This window comes from Vidua macroura, chromosome 5, assembly GCF_024509145.1.
Source record: "Vidua macroura isolate BioBank_ID:100142 chromosome 5, ASM2450914v1, whole genome shotgun sequence".
Classification (NCBI taxonomy): Eukaryota; Metazoa; Chordata; class Aves; order Passeriformes; family Viduidae; genus Vidua; species Vidua macroura.
This window is the reverse complement of record NC_071575.1, coordinates 14,831,776-14,843,972: the sequence shown is the minus strand read 5'-3', so window position 1 is coordinate 14,843,972 and position 12,197 is coordinate 14,831,776. Positions and strand designations below refer to the sequence as shown.

The 12,197-nt window shown below is 43.1% G+C and overlaps 1 non-coding gene across 1 annotated transcript; it reads right to left on the bottom strand.

The window, feature by feature from the left end:
- Nucleotides 1-12,081: 12,081 nt before the first annotated feature.
- On the bottom strand, nt 12,082-12,153 carry TRNAD-GUC (transfer RNA aspartic acid (anticodon GUC)). The gene has a single exon. It is a non-coding gene; the product is annotated as a tRNA-Asp (tRNA).
- Nucleotides 12,154-12,197: the final 44 nt, after the last annotated feature.

Sequence of the window (12,197 nt, the reverse complement as noted above, 5' to 3'; positions counted from 1 at the left end):
TCTACTCCTACAAAAGGATTTTCCTGGCTAACAAGCAGAGTTACTGCAGCAGACAGCAAGAGTGGCACTGGATGAGACTGAGCAGATCCTGGAAGTCCCTGGCATTGTTGGAACGGTTTGGTTTCAGGCTCCTAACATTGAGGTGCAACTTCTGTGTAGGTTCAGCCTCAACGCTGCAAAGCAAGGCTCCCACCTGGCCTTCACAATGTCTCACTTGCCTTGCTCAGGACTCATTTGGCTGGAATGAGCTGATCTGAGCCTTGGCCACTGTATCTGCACGTGGTGCACCTGGGCTTCACGTCACCCGTGCTTGTCCAACAGGCCAAGAGTCTGTCTGTGGGTTCACAGCAGCCAAAGTGGCAATGGGGCTAAGGTGGCTAATTGTGTTCCATGAGGAAAACAGAGCTGGAAATGTGTTCTTTCCTCTCTGCCTCACGTATCAAAATGCCCTACACCTTCCCCACAAGAAAAAATTGTACAAAAGGGGATTGAACACTGGTACAACACTACTCCTGGGACATACAAGTGTCATCTGCTTGGCAAAACAGATTTTGGAAATACCAAAATTATTTGTTAACTGGTCACAATTACAGGCATGGCCAGTAAACCTCACTGAAGTTCTAATGGAGTTAAACACTTAAAGCAGAAGTTTTCATAGTAAACTGTTAACAGTGGCTGAAATGTCTAGTTCCACCAGTTTAGGTATGTGCAAACTTGGCTTCCAAGCAAATTCTCAAGCAAAGACAGTAAGTTTTTGGCTCCTAGAACTGCTGCCTGACCCCACTCCTTGAAGAGTGGGAAGGCTCCAGACCCCTGAGCATAGTGGCCACAGCAGGGCATGAATTGCCTGACTGTAACCAGCAACACCTTGCCAATTATTCGATATCTTAAAAAAACCAAGTTTTTTCTTTGAAATTGAAGGTTCAATTTTTTCCTGTAACTGATACTTCTCTAGCGACATAAACAAGTGACTGAATGAGAGAACATGAGTCACAATGTGAAATTAATACTATTTGTAATTCTTGCTGATAGGTGAGTGCTCTGTCACGCTGACTGCCGCTGCCAAGTTAATTTTGGCTGGAGACTGTGCAGCCCCATTTCTTGGAATCTTCTCTTCCTACCTTTCACCCTTCTCCCATCAGGGGAGAAAGCTAGAGGGATTTCTTTCCTTTCCATGTTCTCTTGGTCCTTTATTAAGTGGTATCCAAAGAGGTTACAGGGACCCTGTGATGCTAGGGCCTGCAATCATATGCCTTCCCAAAAAAAGCTTTGAAGTCAAAATCACAAGCGAGATGAAGGGGAAACTACTATCATTTAGCAAAACTTTTGAAATGAGTCACACACAGAGCCTGTGGCAGAGCCCAGATGAGCATGATACAATGTTCTCTGAAATCCCAGTCAGTGTCTGCAACAAGATCTGCACTGAGCAGACCCATATCCTTCCAGTCAGACGCTATACTCCTGAGTGGGATATATGGCTTGCCAGGGACAAAAACAATGTATCTAATTAGGAATACAGTTGATACAGAAATTGATTAAGAAAGTCCAGAAGCAGGCTGAACCAAAGGCTCACCTCACTCAGTACCTTCGTCTTGTTCAAGGAGAACAGCTTAAGATGTATGGAGTGATTTTTACCCCTGCCATAATCTCCCAGGCCATGGAAACCTGCACTTTAAAGATTTCAGGAGTTGGAAGCTGTAACCACTCAGAAGTAAACACTGCTAGATCTAGACTTCACAACTGTTTAACTCTTTTGAGTCTGTTTATAGTCCTAGTGTCCACAACATCCTGTGACAATGAGTTTCATAGTTTAAATGCATTTCCATGCATTTAACTGAACTGCATGGGAAAACTGCTTTTTTCTTTTTTCTTACCTGCTTGCCAAAAATTTCATTGTATGCCTCCTAGTTCTCCTTTTATGAGGAACAATAAATAACCATTCCCAGTTCATCTTCCCCAGACCACTTGCGATTTTATAGACATCTATTTTAAAAATACATTCCCTGAGCTTTCATCAGTGTCTTCACAGAAATATAAAACCTGTTTCATATTACTTGGGTTGAAGCTTGCTGTGGCTATTGTCCAGCTACATATTTTAGCAACAAAAGTAAATATGTTCAGCTCAGCCTCTTGCATCGTTTTGTGTATTTGTCTGGCAATACTGTTTCCTCCCTTTTAGGGTTTGGTGGGAAGTATTTATTTAACAGCAAACTGGATGAATACATCCTTCATTGGACTGTCTCAGACACTTAAGGGTACTCCAGAGATCAACTGGAGGAAAATCGGGGGGACAGGGGAATCCCACTGGATACTGGCAGCGGAAGAAGGGCAAGCACTGCACTTCCCATGAGCTGGACTGATGGCTTAAAAATATTACCTGTCAGTGGGCACAAGTCCCCAAAGGGTGACTTACCTTCCAGTATCTCTTTGTGTGCATGGGGATTCATCCCATGGTTTGAGGTTTGCTGTCAGCTGGGAATATGAATGTCATGCAGTTATGCATTAAATGCAAGCAGAGGTCGAAACCGGGTGTAGCTGCTTACTTTAAATTCTGGGAGAGAGGCTGGGCAGTGTGAAAGGTCATACACAGGATTTCCTTTCCTTTCCTTTCCTTTCCTTTCCTTTCCTTTCCTTTCCTTTCCTTTTTCCTTTTTCCTTTTTCCTTTTTCCTTTTTCCTTTTTCCATTCCATTCCATTCCATTCCATTCCATTCCATTCCATTCCATTCCATTCCATTCCATTCCATTCCTGCCCTAGTGGGAAGAGAGACTGCCCATCACATCTGTCCTTGCTTGTTTGTTCATTTCTTTGAGGTGCTTGGCACACTTTTAGCCTACTTCTGACAGCCCATACACTGGTGTAAAATTTACCCTGACAGGAGATGCTGGTAAGTTAATGAGGGCAATCACACAGGAAACAAAAGCTAAAAAAAAAAAAAAAATAAATACCCCATAACTGAAAAGAGAAATCTATTGATTCCTAGTAGAAATGGTACTTTTCATATTCTGTGTGTGGGGTGATGTGGAGAAGGCCTTATGCTGTGCTTTGTGAAAAGCAGGAGAGAAGGGATACTGGGAAGATTTAAGCTGCTATACCTGCAGCAGACCACATGTGGTCTGTCTGCACTGCTTCTGAGAACCATGTTGGTGAGGATGGCCAAGACTCAGTGGGTCCATGGGCTCCTTGGAAAGTGGCTGGGTTATCCCATCAGCCTTGCACAGTGCTCCTTACAGCCCAGCCCTGGCTAATGGGGGGCAAGAGGGTGAAAGGTGTCAGTCGGGGAAGCTGGGGTGTTGCATTCCTCACAAAATCACAAATCCTGCATCCCTGAGTGTTGGCTCTCCTGGCTCACAGAGGGCATGGCTGAAGGAATCAGTCTTACCACTGATCCTGGAAAATGCCAATTCCCAGAACTACAAAGGGGATTCAGCCCCCTTGGCCACCACCGAGTGCCTGAAAACATCACAGACAGCTAAAGGTGCTCCCTGGGACTTCAGCCAGAAACCTGCAGAGGTCAGGCTCTTGCAAAATAAATGTATTTGAACATGTCTTCTGCCCAAGTACTTCAGACTTATTATTTCCCCTTAATAAGATTATTTGAGCCAAAATTACTTCAGCTTCTGCCAAAGAGAGCTACCTATGCTATTTCTTCAGTCCAGGCTGCACAGTGTTTGCCCAAGCACTGCAGTGTGTGTTCAGGACAAGAGGATCCCATACCTCTAAGGAGCCCCAACAGTTACAGGAAATATTTCTTGACATGCCTGAGGGACTGCCTATATCTCAGTGCAATACTTGTTCAGGCAGACTTTTCAGCTGGGGCCTCTTGGGCTCCCTTGAACCTTCTCTGCTGAAGATGGCCTTGGACAACTCAGCAAAGACTTTCCTTGAGGTCATGTGATGAGTAAAGTAAAAAATCCACCCCTGGTTATCTGAATTTAATCAGACTCAGGGAGTAAGGATGTAGCTCCAAGGTTTTCCCTTGCATCGGCGATATCCTCCACCTATTTCAGCAGAAAGGAGGAGAATTGGAAAGGTCTGCAGTTCATGGCCCTGAATCAAACCTGCACAGGACCTTTTCTCTTGGTGTGAGGCCTTTCCCAAGAAGGTCCTGCTTCCCAGGTCTGGAGCTCTTTGTGCACAGAGAGAGCTGCAGGGATCACGCTGTAGAAATGTCACATGGCTGAGGTTATGCAAAGTGGGCCAAAAAGAGTAGATCAATGCCTCCACTGAGAGCACCACATGTGTGGAAACCTGGATTTATGGGATGTTTCACAGATTTTTAGGGGAGAGACTTCCACCTGAATAGCACATTTAATCAGTTCATGTATTATGTTCCATGTTATGCAATAAATTGTGGGAGAAGTAGGAAGACACTTTTGCCTTGTGAAATAACCATGGCAAAAAATAACTATGCAAGAAGTATGGAAATTACTTCCTCTGTTGTGAGCAGCTGGCTGTGCCTGTGGTAAGGGTCTCCAGTTGTTCTCAGACATGGGGCATCCACATACAGACAAAGGGGGAAGTACATCTATTTAGGGACACTTCACTTTATGGCCAGAACACTGGGGGCTTTGTGGGTATTTCTGCAAAGGAGCTGAGATATCCGGAGCAAAGAAAAAGCAGAGACAAGTAATGAAGAGCATTGCAGGGAGTAGCTCATGCAGAGTAAACAGTGGTACTTATTGACCAGCAACTGAAATGAGGCTAAGGAAAGGCTTGCCTGGGTTTGAGAAATGGAAGACAACGAACTGAGAGCAAGCAGCTGCTGTTCACAACCTTACAGCGCTTCACTGAGGAGTCATAAAGATTCCCATTATCATTCAGTGATTTTGGAGAAAGCATTTGTGTTTGATTCTTCTGATAATTCTTTTGCTTCCTTTCTCTTTTTTTTTCTTTTTCTTTCTTCTCCTCTATAATATTGTTTGATTAAATATCTTTCATTGCTTATTGTGAAAAAGCAGAGTTTGCTAAGTACTGCCATAGAATAACTCCATTTTTTCAGCTTTAACTCTACAAATTGAGGCCAATGCTGCTGCCAGGCAAAACCTAGCAGAAAAGACACAGAGGGAAATTCAGGCTTAAAAATATTAAATTCTTATGTATCTGACACAGAGCTTTTTAAATTTGGAGAGACTGATAACATCACATAAGGCTGCATGGTCATGTAAACATTGCTCTAATGAGTCGTCTTCAGCTCACATTCCAAGTCTATGCATAAGAAGGGGCAGAAATATAATATCAAATGGTTTGCAAAAATTTCCATTGGTTGGTGCTGCAGCAACAGCAGAATGCTGCAGATGGTATGCCTGTAGTAAACCAGGCAGAAGAAATAAGCAATGCCTCTGCAATCTCAAAAGTTACAGAGATACTATTGCCCTAACTGAAAAGAGGAAAGCATATGACTGAACTTTTCTTACAAAACTGTAATAGAAACTTTTGCTGGTTTTGTTTATTTCTACTCTGCTCCCACTCTTGAATAAAGACATCTCTAATGGAGATGTGTAAGACTTATGCTTTTTGATTAAGTCTTTGAGTAATGAAGTATTTTTTTCTGCACAATTCTTTTGTTTCTGCTTGTGTTTTTGCTCTGGTTTGCATTCCTGCTCTTAATATGGATATGAGGGACAAATATCCAAATAATTACTTGCACCATTTCCTGGAAGAATCAAAGAAAGGTTCCAAGAAGTCAACCTAAAAGCAAAAAAATATCAAGCGTAATTAAGAGATGTCCAAGATACTGATCTACAGAAGTGGGCCTGACAATGAACTCAAGAGCAGCCCAATTGCTGCATGTTACAGTCACCAGATGGCATGGCCTGGTGCAGAAGCAGGAGGTGATGGATGCCTTTCTGTGCATCTGCTGGTGAAAGTCAGCACCAGATTTAGGTGCAACTCCATAGCACTCCTGTTAGACGAGAAGCCACTGCCTGAGCACTCTCACACCTTTCCAGGGGCTGCACACACCACCTGAGTTTGTAACTCCTGGGACTGGAATCTCTGACAGTGAGAAGCTCCATGAGCAATGGGTGTCCCTTTCAACTCATCGCTCACATATCCCCCCACTCTCAGATGCATTTCCTCCTCTGGGCTGGACCCTAGATTTCTCATGGAAGAGTCTCAGCCATCAGAATTTATAAAAATAAACTATTTCATAGAGTGGTACAGCAGCAGATCAGCCTGAGCTGAATGCCTTTAGAGACACCCTCCTGCCCCCCTCCCCCATGCTCATCACATGCTTTTCTTGGTCCAATTGTAATTTTTGGTCTGGGGTCTTCTAACACTTTACTGGATTCTTTCCCTGTGTCCATGCAGGCAGGCCATTCACTGCTCTTATATTGTCAAGTTGTGGCCTCTGCTGAGAGGTGTAGCCTCCTTATCTTGTGGTTTACACTTGTGGGGCATCTGCTCACTGTCAGAGCATGAGAAACAAAAAAGTCCTACACTTAGGATACACATTACTTAGCAACAACCAAAATATCAGTGTGTTACCAGTATTCTTCTCATACTAAAGACAAAACACATCACAGTACCAGCTACTAGCAAAATAACTAATAAAATTATCAACAATTTGCATCCTTCAATGCTCCTAACTCTAAAACAATATCCCAAATTTATCCAGAGGCCAGTTTATATCCATCTCCAGAGTAAAGGTCTCTCAAAGCTGAATCCTCAGTAAAGAAGCATGAAATCTCCTCTTGGAAAGATTTAGATATTAAACAACAGAAAAAAAAAACATCCTTTTTGTGATCATTGAGTTTATTCTGCATGAAGATGAGCATCTGCAAACTACTCAAGGGAGCATGCTTTGTGTGAAACCTATATACCATCTCTTTTGTTTCAGCGTTAGATCTTGGATGCTTAAAAGTTAGTATGAGCTTCTTTGTTTGGTACCTCATGGAACAAAAAGGACCCAATCACCCAGAAACAGAAGTTTTTAAAATTGATGACTGAGAAGACTGTGAAGCTAGTAACAGCTATAGAAAAACATAGATGATTTCTTCATATACCACAATGCTGTCTGTATAAAAACTTTTGTATGCGCTAGGGTTTTCAGATAGAGAAGGATATTGTAACCCACTGCTGCTACATGAAAGTAACATGACCAGAAAGAGGAAGTGTTGCCATCCATGGTATTTCAAAATATTTAACAAAGGAAAAATATGAGACAAAGCAAAATCCTGAATAGGCAAAATAGTGTAATAGGAATTTACCATCAAATTAGCAGAAGAGTTAACTGTGCATCATCTAGATTTTTGGGTTTGGGGCAGGAATTATCCTTACTTGAGCCAGCCATGAGGACATCCTGAGGCTGCCAGATCTCCATGCATAGTTAAATAACATCCTCTGGAGAAGAAAACACACTGCACACCCTGAAGTGGTAAAAAGGAATTGTGCCATAATTGTGTATAAATATAAATATAGTCAGTTCAAGTAGCAATTTTAAAGTTAGTTTCTTAAATAGTATATTCCAAAGTTGTAGGTTAATGTTATCAGATAAGTATTGTGATTTTTGGATGCTTTCATTTTGAAATAATATGAGTGAATCTGATCATCAGGTCTCTCTAGTAGCTTAAACATATCCTAAAAAACATAGCCTAAAAGCAGAGGCTAATTTTTCTGGTGGTATAATCTGTGTGCATGTTTAGCAACATGAAAATTATATTTAACAGACCATCTGACAGGTAGAGATAGAACTGTATGAAGTGTTTGTTCACTTCTACAAAGAAAACAGCACTAAGGAACTGTCTTGATCAGGAAAAATAAAATAAATGGAATGGACATTCTCAAGCAGTGTAAAAAATAAATAAATGGAGAACAAACTACTAGTAAGATATTGCTTTAAAAATTTTTCCATTTATATGTCCCAGGAGACTGGATTCATTAATGGTCATTCATGTACAAAATGGAACAGCACCTTGTACATCATTATGCTCAAGTGTTAAGTGCTCAAGATGTTAAGAGCTACTGGAGAAAAAGTGGACCTTTCTCCAGTAATTTACCTAATTTACCTTTCTTATAAGCGAATGTGGAAAAATGCCAGGGTAGTCTGGAGGAGCTATAAAACCACAATGCAGTGGAGTTGAATGCCTGATGGTGGCCTGGGTATATTTTAATTGACAGGTAGGTCAGCATCCCATCTAGTTTATATTACTGTTGTTCCAGTGGCCCGACTGGAGCTGCAGGAACACGCAGCACCTGAATGCCCAGACCTGTGTGAAGATGTTGGAAATTCTCAATGAGAGGACTCAACTGCCAGCTCCTTGGTGGCATTCTGTGCTCACAGGCCCACATGCTGCTCTGTGATTGTTTGTGTGCCAGGGAGCTGCAGGAGTGGGCTGCTCCTTGGGGGCATTTGGGCCAGGCTGCCTCCAGCAAGGGCACAGACCACAGCACCTGCATATGGTGAGGGGGGCAGGGATGGCAGCAGAGACTGGGGACAGCCATGGCCCAGCTGTCACCCTCACACAGCTCTTTTCCTAGGAGCTGATCCAAGGCTGGCAGCATCACAGAGCTGGCCAGGGCCGCTGGCAGCTAGACTCCTCAGTGGAGAGAGAAGACTGCAGAACAAATTGGGCTTATTGGGGCCAAAAGTTTGTGGATATTAATGATGACAAGCCGAAACTTCTCCAATGAAGATTAAATTCTTTTACATTGTTTATCTTATTTATATGATCCCCGGTTCACCCTGTGCAGGGATCAGAAGCAAACAGCAGCTACTACTGCAAAGTGTTTCAGCACCTTCTGACAGGCCAAGATACCCCTCTTCTCCTAGCAGCCAAAAGGTTTAGCACTGGGAGTCTCTGTAGAAGAACCAAGGTGGAGTAAAGGGCTTGTATCCTCCTAAATGGCCAGTTCAACATGTTTACATTGGATGTCTGACCTGCAAGAAAGCTTGCGAACAATTTGTCATTGTCTATTCCTGCTATTACCCCTTGATGACCATTTATAGAGACATTTTCTAATATGTTCTTCCTCATCTCCCTACTTACTGATTAGTTTACTTCCAAGTGATATGCAATTAACATAAGTTATTAAGTTTGAGAAGGGGTCCTAGCTTCTTTTCCTTGTCCTTAGAGTAATCACCAATATAAAACTTCCAAGATACTCAGTTCTTGTTAGTTTGTGTTTCATCATTTGCTAATGACATAAAGTGGTCTTTTAACATTTGCAAGCAATATTTTGCTTTTCAAAAATCACCTTGAAAAAGGTTAATTGAAACATTCGGCAGAGTTAAGGGTACATAAAATGGACTTAGTTAAATACACCAAAATAGGTGTAATAAATACACCTACAACCCTCAGAGGACAAAATGCTTGAAATTACACAGTCCCCAGGACTTGAACCCACTTAAAACAGATGCTTTAGCAAGATGCCATTAACATGCTTATTCTGATATTTCAGCCCACACCTCCCCACAGTGTTGCTTTGGTACCAGCCTATGAATTCAGCAAGACTGGAACTGGTAATTTGCTCTCCAAGTTGCTCTTGTCTTGCTGGTTTGGCCACAGACCAGCCATAATACTGGCTCTCCATGAGCTTTTGATAAATTGAGGGTAATAAATCACACACATGATGGCAAGCTAAGTGGGAGGAATAGAAGCATCAAAATAGAGGAAGGTTAAAGCTGTGTGTGGATAATTAAAGAGGCATTTGAGAAAGAATTCTACTATTAATACTGAATTGTTTGCATCTCCAGATTTCATTAGTGCTCATTCAAACTGTGCTTCTGCAAACTGAGGAAGTCTTCCAGCTAAGGGATCCCTCACCTTGTGCCTCCTGTGGACACTGCCCATGAGGAAGCCATCCTGAACTGCACTAGCATTCTCAGGAAGGTCTGAAACATGTGGGGTGCTGTGTCTGGGCTTGCTGGCATTCCAGCTGTCCTGGCTCCACACTGCCAGCTGGGGAACAACAGCACTGTGGGGTGGGAAGGGTTTGGTAGCACAGGAGAAGGGAAAGAGGTTGAGCTGGATGACTTAGGTGAGAACAAAGTACGCTGCAGGTGGAGAGAGGCTGACCTTATAAAACCCTGCTCAGTGCCCTGAGCTCCTTGTTCCTCTTCCTTTCACCTTTGCCCATGCACCAATGAGAATGCCTTTCTGAGACTTCAGAAGCTGTGTGCTTACAGCAAAACTTTGCCTCTTGAGTAGTGGCTTGAGCACTGTGAAAGCTAAATCTGAAAACAAGAACCACGACTAAGCAGGTATGAAATTGCTTACAAGACTCTTTTTTTATGACTAAAAACACTGTCAGCAGAGTTCTGTTTTGAATTAATTGCTTTTCTTATCCCTTATTGTTTTATGACAGCTGAAATTGCCTGACTGGATGCCAACACACATGAACAACTATGGTCCGACCTCTGTTTTGAAACAAACTGCCTACTAAGCAAAATAAGTTCCCTTGATTTTCTGATGACATATATATGTGGATTTTGAGAAAGAGAAGTGAGTGTGGCAGGAAATTCAGAAATCACGAAAGGGAAAATGTTATGGTTATTTTTTCTCCCTTCTATAATACAGACCTACTGAAACTCCTTCCTAGTCCTGCTCTAGTTTGTCTGGGCATGTGGCAGCAGTCTAGGAGCTTATACAAAGCTCCAGGGTATCACTGTGGGTGGTGCTCACATCCCCTCTTCTTCATGTACTTCTCACATTGCCATCTCAGATTCACATCCAGATGGGACAGCTGGGGTGGTGGGATGCTCTTGAGAGGCCTATGTGCTTTGCCATCAGCTGATGAGCACACAGAAAGCATCTCTTGGTCTTGCACAGTACATCAAGCCTAGCAGTCCTCCTGTAGTCTCAGCTCCCCACAGCTCTTGGTGTGCTGCCCCCATGGCTGTCCACACTTGGGCTGAAGGTGTGCTGCTTCAGAAACAAATTTCTGAGGGTGACAGGGGTTAGATTCTGGATTTGGCATTATATGTCCATGGTTTCCAGCAATGCTGTGTTAAGAGTAATTGCCCTTTGTTGCCAAACTTTTCTGTCAAGTTGCCTCTTAGCTCTTATTACACAGAGAAAATTTCTCTTGTGCATATTCTCACTTGAGTGCTTGCTGCTGGTTGGGTGGCTGATGCAAGGTTGCTCATGGCACAGAACTGTCTGCTTTCAGTGTGCAGTTCAGGCATCAAATTAGTTTTACTGAAACTGCCAGAGTGCACAAAGCCAGGGCCAGAGCAGGGCTCACCAGCCTTCTGCTCTGAACACCAGACACATGCATTCTCACCGCTGGGTGTCTTGGCCTTTTGCCTTGGGTCTTAATTCCTTACTCCTTTTATGTGCAATTGGCCGTGGAGTTATTTCCTGACTTGGAAAAATGGAAATTTGGGCAATCATATTTACTGCTCAGCATCTGCTGACCTCCCACAGACAGGAGATCTCTCCTAGTACCTTTGTGCTGAACTGTGCAATAAATAAATAAATAGGCAAATAAATTTCTGGCAAAAGGATTAAAAAAGAGGGGGTGCTTAACAAAGCACTTTCAGTGATACTAAGTAAAGGTAAGCAGGGATGCTGGAGTCTCACAGCTGTTCTGCAAACTACTCTTAGCTGGTGCACATAGCTAAGTGTGCTCCGGGCAGTATCCAGTGAAGCCTCAGGGCTTTCTGATCGCTGAAGCTCTCATTTTGAGGACAAAAATGCCAGGATGTGTTACTGCAAGCCAGGACATGGCCTCTGGCTTTCCACCTTCCTTCTTCTCCTGTGCCTGTTTAACCTGTCTGCGTTCCCATTGTTTCTGACTCAGGTGAGGCTGGGTTAAGTTTTTTCCATCCCAGTTTAAGAAAAAGGGTGAATGTTTTTGAAAGGTTTAACCCTTTTGTTCAGCTGTTTGAGCCATTAAAATAGGAAAATGCTTTCCCTGTGCCTGCTCTCAGTTTTGCAGCTGATCTTGTGAGACCCTGCCGCTACCTCAGCCCTGGAGCAGCTAGGCAGCCAGACTCGGATAGCTTTTGCTCTGTTCTTTCTGTTTTAGAGTCGGAGCGGTTTTACTACGGCTGTCTGGGAACAGCTTTGATTTCCCGAAAAATTGATTTTGCCTTTACGGTAGAAGCAGCTAGGGAGAAAGAAAAAACAGTTGTACCTCCCCGTCGGGGAATCGAACCCCGGTCTCCCGCGTGACAGGCGGGGATACTTACCACTATACTAACGAGGAACTGTACATTCAATTCCCTTCCAGTAGGGCCCACATTCTGCTTA